Raw genomic sequence first — 10239 nt, forward strand, 5'->3', positions numbered from 1 at the left:
AAACGTGGCGACATCTTAGTTCTGTTTCAGCCACCATAGCGCTTCGAATGACAGGGGTGTAGTGAGCCATTGTTTGCAATTCGCAACCTCACCGCTAGATGCCGCTAAACTTCATACACTTTAACAACTTTCTGAGTTAGTTTTTAGAATCCAGCTGCAGAACTGATTTAAAAGCTTGGTTTAGATTATTCAACCAGGCTTGGTTTTCTTTTATAAAGCACTTTTATAAAGCACCACCATGTTTTATTTTCAATATTCAGCTCCTCTTCTCTTTTAAAAACATTCCATTCTAAAAAATATAGAGTGAAATGCTTATTTCTTTTACAAAGGCTACACTTCATCATCTGGCAAGATAGAATCAGCCACCTGAGGAACATAATGGCCTGTCATTATGTGTGAGGAGGAGCTTGAGGTTTTTAAAATCTCTGCTATCAGTGCTGTAGTGTTTGGTCCTTTGCATCATTGCTTGTATATAATTGTTCTTGAGTGCCAACATTGGGAGACTGTGAAAAAGACAGTCAGGATGTTTGGAGACAGTATCTTCAACAAAATCATATCATTTTTCATTGTGATGTCAATCCACAAGGACACAACACTTGACTGGAATATTTATAAGCAGCACATGTTGCTCTACAGCTTGTTTTGCGTAATAAAAAGAGAAGAGGACACTTTATTGTGAAAGGTCTCTGCTACTTAGATTTCCTCTTATTTTCTGAATGTTCTAGTACCCTTGACTTGAAAAAGCAATGTACTGCATGCTATATTACTGTCCACAGCTTGGTTCTTATGTTACAACGGATAAATATGCATAGGAAAAACCTGTTGTAAACATTTACACAGTGTGTAATCCTAAGCCTGCCATAATTAGACATAAAAATAAACAAGACAAATCTAAAAAATAAATAAACACATAAATCAAAGAATGCAAAAGTAATTAAAAATGCTAAATGAATATAAATTGGCATTTATAATTTCCCTTTCTCTATTTTTGGATAACAATGGTACTCCTAGTCCTACATTCATATTTATTAACCCACCTGTTTATTTAATGTTTAGTTTTGAATCATAATGAAATGATATCCACATGCTGGTATTTATTTCCACAAATGTTATATTTCCACATTCCTTTTTTGCATTAATTTATTTCTACATATTTCTTCACAGTTTTACTCAGATGGTAATAAAGGGGGGTTTACTTTAGTTACAGTAATGGAGCACAGCATGAAAGAGAGTGTGGCGGTGCCCACATAAAAATATACTATAGTTTGCTATAGTTAACTACAATATATCATAGTATAGAAGTTAAAAATTAACCATGGTTAGTGTGGTAAAAATGTACATGGTAAAAGGGTATGCCATGTTTTTTGGCATATGTATTTTCATTATAATTTACTCACCGCTATGCCAGACGATGAATAAAGTTCTTATCTAGTGAAACGATCGGTCACTTTCTAAAAAAAAAAATGAATATGCTTTAAAAACAGAAATGCGTCCCTTGCTCTGTTCTGTGATGCGCGTTCATGACTTCACAAAATACGTAATTACGTCGGAAAGCTCAGTACACAAAAGTACTGAGTCAGTGTTTACAAGCTGAACGTGCAAGTTTTCACATAATAACGTATAACGTGCATCGCAGAACAGAGCATTTGTGTTCGATAAACTTAAACTTTTTATTTTATTTTATTTTTGAAAATGACCGATCGTTTTGCTAGATTAGACCTTAATTCATCATCTGGTATCAATTAAAGCCCTTTCAAGCTGCACTGAAACGGTCATTTTGACCTTCAACCGTTTGGAGTCCATTAAAGTCCAGTATACTGAGAAAAACCTGGAATGTTTTCATCAAAAATCTTCATTTCTTTTCGACTAAAGAAAAAAAACGTAATTTATCATGAAAATTTATTTTGAAAGTGAACTACTCCTTTAAGAAATTTGGTCCTTTGTGTACACTTGGAAAAACTGTGTTCCTGGAGCTCAACTGGTCGTGCACGAAAAGGGAACCCAGGGAATATGCGCTGATAAGACTGTATACCTGAATGTAAATTTTTACCTTGAATAAAATTGAGTGAATTATAAACAAGTGCATAAGCGAGAGTAAATAAAAATGTGAATTATTTGGACATCAGTTAATTCTCATGCACCAGTGCACGCTCATGTTATTTTGTCCAACTGTAATTGCAGGATATGTAAACCTGTCAGGCCCACATTTCACGACACTGTCAAAAGACAGTTTTCTCATTTATCATGCCAATGTCATAATCGCATCTGCACAGACACCATTCAACACATGTCAAACAGACTGCTAAACTCAGACCTCAATCCATACAGGTTCATTAAATGGGCTGGAGCAGTTTGTGTAACCACAGACATGATGCCTCTTAAAGTATTGAATATAGAGCAAGCATTGGCAATTGACAACCCTATTAAAATTGACCTGGTTGAAAAGCTTTAACATTTTATAGAAAGTGTGTCAGTTCTTATCCCTTTGTGATTTGTCCAAAATAAAGTAACTGGTGACCCCCTTTTGGACACATGTAAGATGTATTAGAACCAAAATATAAAATCATGTGGCATCTGATTGAACAGTGTAGATAATAAATACATTTACAGTTGCTCTAAATTTGGGTATATGTAAAGACATTCATTTTTAAGCATGAGGTGTACTTTTGGGACCACTGTACTTTCTTACTTTGCTTCGCTCATTTCTTCAATCGCTTTTCCTGCAGGAACTGACCTGAAATGATGAAGCGTTTTATGGGAGATTCTGGGGTGAGCTAAACCAATAGAAGCCAAGTAATATTTTACATAAAGAGAGATAGAGAGAGAGAGAGAGAGAGAGAGACAGAGAGAGAGAGAGAAAGATTAGCCTTATAGCCTCAAACACACAAAGACTTGTCAAATGTCCTTAAGCAGTAACTTCACAGACTGTCTGATGTGACACTGAATAACAGCTACAACAAAATAATGAAATACAAGAGAAAAAGAGAGAAATAACGAGAGTCAAAGAGAGAGAGAGAGATTGAGAGAGGGAGCACGGTTCCTTCCTTTAACCTCCCATACTGAGGAGAGGCCATTCTCCCTAATGGATCCCTTTCAGCATTAGACACTTCAACATCTTTAGCCAAGCACAGTGAAACAAGTCCCCTGACTGCGCAAAGAGCCTTTCCGTGTCACTCGTCCACATCTTTCCAAGCCAGATTCTGTTAGATCGGTTTCGGACAGTCTCTGACTTAACGCCTAACTTAACGCTGCTAGATGTACAGTCAGAGACAACTTCGGCAAATTGGTTTGTATCAGTTTGTTTTAGTGCATGAGATTGTCAAGTTTACACCACTGTCAAAACACTATGCATTGCACATTGTGATTTCTCAGATTTCAGAGTAATGGTTTAAATGAATCTGAAGGGTCTCGATTTACAGATAGGAAGAAATCATACAGAGTCCTTGATGTTTATAGCTCACATGGTAGAACATGAGGCGAACAAGTCCAAGGTTATGGGTTCAAATCCCAATGAAACACCTTCCAAATGCATAAAATGTCAGTTGCTTTACATAGTTATTAACAGAATAAGATAATGGCTAAGATAAACAAATAATTAAAACACAATAATAAAAATAGAAGGCAACAATTAAATAAAAGGCGATACATAAAAAATATATATATATAAATTGCAAATGAAGAGCTCTTTTCCAAAACGCTATAAATCCCGAACCTGTTTTTAGCCTAAATGCAATATGTCCTCTCGACCAATCAGAATTCGATCATTAGTGGTATTTGTATGTGTTATTTCTAAATTATTTGTTGTATGTGGTTAAAAAAAATATTGAGACATGAAATTGAAAATATTTATTTTATTTTACTATTTAGTTTGTTACTATTTATTTTATTTTGCTGTTATTTATTGCATGCATTTGCATTAATTTGATTTTGAATTTATAGTATGAGTCCCTGATGTCATATGTTTCATGTTCTCTTGTTTGTTTGTTGTTAAAAAGAAATAAACCCAAAAAATTAGAAAAAAAGGATGGATTTGTAGTGTTTTGAAAAAAAAAATTGAATTTATAATCGACAATATTGTTGTTTCATTCAACAATCATTGTTTAACATGTTCAGACTGAGCCAACAGACCATATTAACATGATAAACTGAATATTAACAAAATGTATGGGTCTAGGTAAAAAATGTAATTTTCATGAAGACTATTAAAATGGATTTATAGTGTTTTGGAAAAGAGCTCTTCAAGTATAAATAAAGGCATGAATGAATAAATAAATGCATAAATAAATAAGCAAAACTCAACAATTAAAAATTGAATTCTAAAATAAATAAGTGAAATCAAAATCAATAAATAAATCTCAAATATAAATAAACATAACATAAAGGTAATAAATGCATAAATAAATTACAAAATTAAAGAAATTAAATTAAATAAACGGCAAATAAATAAATAAATGACAAATAAACAAAATGCAAAAATAAAAAGATTTGAAAAAATAAATTACAAATATAAATAAATGCATAAGTAAATAATTAAATAATTCATAAATAAACAAATAAACTAAACACAATAATACAATTTAATTAAACAAATTAATGAACAAAATACAAAAATAAATACAATTAAAATAAATGTATAGATAAATTGCTAAATAAATAAACACATAAATGAATAAATCCATAATTGGTTTTGAATATAACGCTTAAACACATGTATAAATAAATAAATCCATAAATAAAATAAAGTTTTAAGAATTTGATGTTGTCATTTGAATAGTTTTAAAACCTTCCCAAACCAGCACGATGAAATTTTGCCTTCCCTCACCACTGACAGCATAAACTTGATATGGAGAGTGTGGTGAATTAATTGGGCCATTTTAACAGAAGTGGCACAGAGTCTGAACTACCAGCAGAGCAGACCCTGACAAGAGGCCAGTGAAGGCTTTTGAAGAGCTGATCAAAGCTGTAAGTCTTTGATGATACTGCATGACTGGATTGAGGAGGAGCTGCGCTGAGGAACTGGAACCCTCCCATTTAAATAAGGAGTCATCTTAACCCCTGCTCTTCACCCCTTTATCACATCAACAGGTGCTTTCACTTGGCCTTCAAAATAGCCGTGCACAAAGCACCTCATTTCAAAGTAATAGTGGTGCATAATTTGAAGGCAAGGCTAAGCTATATTTCTCTTGGAAGGTCTGAGTCTGTGAAGAATTCAGCCTGATGTCAATTTTTTACATGGTGGCTAATTCGTATAAATTCATTCAAAGTGTTATTGGTAAACAACATTGGTCCCCGTTGACTTTCATGGCATGGACTCAAAACCACTGAGATATTTCTCAAAATATATTAATTTGTGTTACACAGGGTATAAAAAATATAAAGGTTTTAAACAACATAAGGGTGAATAAATGACAGAATTTTGAGTGAACTATCCCTTAAAGTTAAGGAAAGTACCTTCAAAGTGGGTTTGCAAGTTATTAAACATGCGTGGACATGGCGACCTTTCCAAAGGCTACAGAAAATATCTCTGTAACTTAGATACTCGACAATCTAGTAAAGCATCACCGACATGGATTATCAGCACTGTGATTACATTTAAGTGAGGCAAACACAATTTTTTCCCAGAAGTCATCTCATCGGCGCGAGAGCGGTCACAGCACATTAGTAGAACGTGCGGTGTGATCTCATTGGTCGTGGCGGGTTCTCCGCGGGTTCCATGTGTTTAACATTCCCCTCGTGTCTTGTCCGTGTCCCCGCTGAACGCTCTCATCTCAACTCCAGCAGAGAGGAAGGTTAAAGCTCACCTATTCCCTTACCGCTCCCGACCCAGTTTCCAGCGGTACTGTTTGCCGTTTCTATCTCTTTGTGCAACCAAGCGTCGACCTTCCCAATGGCAGGTCATTACTTTTCCCTCAGCGTTCTGTTTCCGTTCAATTCCTGGTGGTTTTTCCTCAAAGTTGTAGGAAGCGGTTGAGAGGCCTGGCTTCACTATACATTCGCTGGGAGTTGCTTGCACTTTTGTGTGTAAATATATAAACAGGTCCGTGTGGACTTCGCGACCGTGTTCGGCGCTCACGAGGATCCTGGAGCAATTCCGAACGCCATACAGGAGCTGGAGCCGCATTGCTTGTCTAAACACATTTACTTTTTATTCTAATGGCTATATAACAGTTGGTGGTCTGTGGCTTTTTTATAATTAGGATAAAAGTCCACCACTTCTGCTTTGCCGAATCTATACAATAAATATTCCATTAATACCCATGTGCTTCTTTCCATAAGGAACGGATTTGAGTCCTCCAATGTGCGCGCTTTAATGTGGCACTCTGTATATTCAACTTCAAAGACATAAAAGAGATTAGCAAATGCGTCTTGTTTGTTATAATGTGTACGTGCATATGCTCGCCGCGTTATTTCTGCACACCTGAGACCTATACAGCCTTGTTAAAGTAATAAAACGGTAGCGTTTATCTCTCTGTTCCATATTGCGTTTCATTGAATGCTGTTTTGTCGTTCCCCTCAGAATGCATTCTGACACACACTATCCTCAGTTTTCAGAGCATATTTGCTCTGAAAACCCCCAGGTGTGTTGCAAAAGACAAAACTCCCAGGGGCAAGTAAAATTGTATGAAGATTTCTAGACAGCAATGGTTATAGATCTCAGGTCACATTCGCGGAGAAGTGTCACAGTGTCTTACGATAGGCTGCTAATTGAAAGGCCTTTCCACGCCTGTGTGTCACAAGTTTGGCACGCAGCCACCAGCACTGAAGGCTTTGTGTTTCAGCGCTGTGAAAATCCATAGCTTAACGCATTCCACCCACTGTAGAGAGGTCTTCAAAGATTAGTATGTTTGACTTGCTAATGCATTTGACACAGTGCCATGCATTCTCTGTAATTGCTTTGTTCCTCCGGGTCCTACAGGTTGACCTTTGAAGTCCAGATATTGGCATTGCGCCCCAGGTGAACGTATCTTCTGATGCGACCTTGCGATGGCTTGACTGCTTTGTGAAAACTGCTTCCATCTCATTTTTTTCTTGATTGAATAAAACAATCAATTTTCACAGACAATTAATTGAGTAATGATTTTTGCGAGGTTACTTTCCAATTTTCAGCATTCATTTTGGCACACATGTACTGCGATGGTTTCCTCTATAAAATTCAACATTGTTAATTCCCCCTGTGTGGAATCTCGCCGCAATCTGCCACGTCCAGAAACACGTTGAGACAGCCTGACGTTTTCCTTAATATTTCCTTGGGTAAACAGACACATCCGTCCATTACACGCATCTTTATAAATTGATTTCACTCATGTTTGCTGGTGGATCAGGCTTTGACCTAATTAGAGGTTATTTTGCAAGAATTCAGATGACTGAGGGGAGAGCAGAGTTGTTTTCTTTTCACCAGGGTTTTCCATGGCTGTCATTTTGATGGGCGTACAATAAACGTTGTCAAGTTGTGGTCATAAGGGAATCGGCCTGTGAAAGTGCTTAACGTTAATTTCTGCGGCGCCGCCGTTTTAAACACCATTGTCTGCTTGTCAAGAGCTCTGAAATGGGTTTGCTATTCCAATGAGATCAGCTCTCACCGTAGGAGCTCAAGATTACAAATGGATCTTCAAGGCAAAGCAATCGAGCTGATCTTTAAGTGCGGGGATTTCAAATATGTCCTATTGAATAATCAGTGGTATTTTTTCATCTTTGGTTCTTCCAACGTACTTTAAAGTGATGTTGGCAGTCGCTTTATAATAAATGTAAATGAATGTATTTGAAAGAATCGGCCTAGTTTACGGTTGTAATTCACTGGGTGTTTTACTTCACAATTATTTAGACGGTGAGAGCCCTGACTTGCGTTTAAAGTGTAGGACTCAATGTCAGCTAACAGCTGAAAATGTCAAACGTGTGTCGGCTCACCTATAATCGTATAAAATAATGCAGTCGACGTCTGTTCACTCCAGGGGAAAAGAAAAACAAGTGCATGTCTGTTAAAAATTCAAAATAATCATTTATTTCCTAACACATTATCAGCTGACTTAACAAAAAGACGTTTATTCAAGTGTGCTATTAGTATTCTTATTGAAAAGAAAGTATACTTACATTTTACTTTTACTGTACTTCCCAGAAAAACGCAAAAAATGACACTTAAGTATACTTGATTTATACTGACAAAAGTATATTTAGCCTATACTTATACTTGAACAATACCTGTATATGCTTCAAATTTATTTAAATGCATGTTAAAAGTATAAAAATAAATAATTAAAAAAAAAATATATATAAAAATTATTCGAGGGGCCAATTCCGAGATCGGGCTTTAGCCTAGTCCCGAAATGAGTGTTTTGTCTCACGATGCACACAGTGTTTTCAAGTATGTTTTTTGAAACAAATCCTAATTTAACTTAGGCCTAGACATAGTTATGTATTTTATATTGCATTTCTGTCAAAAGCACATCCAAAATTACATTGCACCTACCTTTAATGTATAAACTAAAGTATTGAACTAAGAAAGTATAATCAAATATATTATAATATTACAAAAACCACAAACTATGAAACTTTTGAACTAAACTATTAATATACCTAAAATTTCAGACATGTTGGCTTAACTTTATTCGCAATATATAAGATTTTACATCATGAAAGTTCCATTCCATTCCATTTTCTACCGCTTATCCGAACTACCTCGGGTCACGGGGAGCCTGTGCCTATCTCAGGAGTCATCGGGCATCAAGGCAGGATACACCCTGGATGGAGTGCCAACCCATCGCAGGGCACACACACTCACTCATTCACTCACGCACTCACACCCTACGGACAATTTTTCCAGAGATGCCAATCAACCTACCATGCATGTCTTTGGACCAGGGGAGGAAACCGGAGTACCCGGAGGAAACCCCCGAGGCACGGGGAGAACATGCAAACTCCACACACACAAGTCGGAAGCGTGAATCGAACTCCCAACCCTGGAGGTGTGAGGCGAACGTGCTAACCGTGCCCCCCACTAAGCCACCGTGCCCCCAATCATAAAAGTTGCATTGCTAAAATCTTTTGGCTTTATATAAGTGTGTTGTGTGGTTTGTGTAGTGATGGTTTAATATTTAAGCAATGTATTACTTGAGGGTAATATATAGCTTTATAGTGTTGTGCATCACAATGCCCTTCAATGTGATTTATTCACAATAATGCACTTACAAGTATAGAAGTATATTTTCTACAGAAGGTATGCTTAAATAATTTGATTGAACTTCAGTATACTTCATAAATTGAACAAATCACAATGAGGTAAAGATGTGCCTGTAGACTGTTTTGTAACAGGAATCAATGCAATTTTTAGGCTTTTTGGATGGGCTGTGGATCTAGATTGGACACAAAGCCAGGCCCCCGTGTGCCAACAACTCTTGATTTTGCATGTGCACAGCCAAAACTCCACTGACAGAAATATAACTATTTATGTTTCAAAATATTAACACTTTTGTATGACCCAGAAGTTTTTGGTTGAATGCTCTTGATGGTTATTGCGTTTTGAGGTTCATGGTCTGCGAGTGCTGGAAAATCAGAAGATCCCCTTAATGTGTTTTACATTTCAAGCCTCCTGCTTAACAGAAATTGAAATTCAGGGAACTCAGATGGTTTAGTTGATCCATGCAGAATCCAAGAAAACCATAGATGAGTAAATCCTGGCTTTTGATCACCTAAGCACAGCTGCCCGATCTCCTAATCCAGAGGCATTAAATCAGATGAATCTCAGCGACTCGAGTGGACATGACAGTTTTGTCTATGCTGCGGTGACCGCATCTAGTCACGAGGGACTCTGCATTTACATCTCTTGAAAAACTCTTGAAAATCATGCATGGATGGCAGCGCACAAGCAGAGTACATATGCACCTAGAGCTTCCGCATTTCATCCTGTTGTTTTAACATTTTTAGAGCCAAATGCAGAAATGAACTGAAATGGATTATCAATATTGTAATAGCTGAAATGTATGTGATACATCAAAAGCAGAGAGGAAGAAACCGTCTGTCGTTGGTTTGCAAAAGAGATTGAATCATTAATGGCTTGGAGGGGGAACATATTTTCTCCAGAGCCAAACACCATGAGAGAGCCATCATTCTAGCGCGCTGGCAGATGAAGAGGATGGTTCATTTGTATGGTACATCATTTAGCAATTTGCCCTCTGACAACAAACCGAAACGTATTTCATATTTCTTGTCGGCCTCGAAGTTCCTCTGGCAATTTAATTATCTTTG

This window comes from Triplophysa dalaica, chromosome 19, assembly GCF_015846415.1.
Source record: "Triplophysa dalaica isolate WHDGS20190420 chromosome 19, ASM1584641v1, whole genome shotgun sequence".
Taxonomy (NCBI): Eukaryota; Metazoa; Chordata; class Actinopteri; order Cypriniformes; family Nemacheilidae; genus Triplophysa; species Triplophysa dalaica.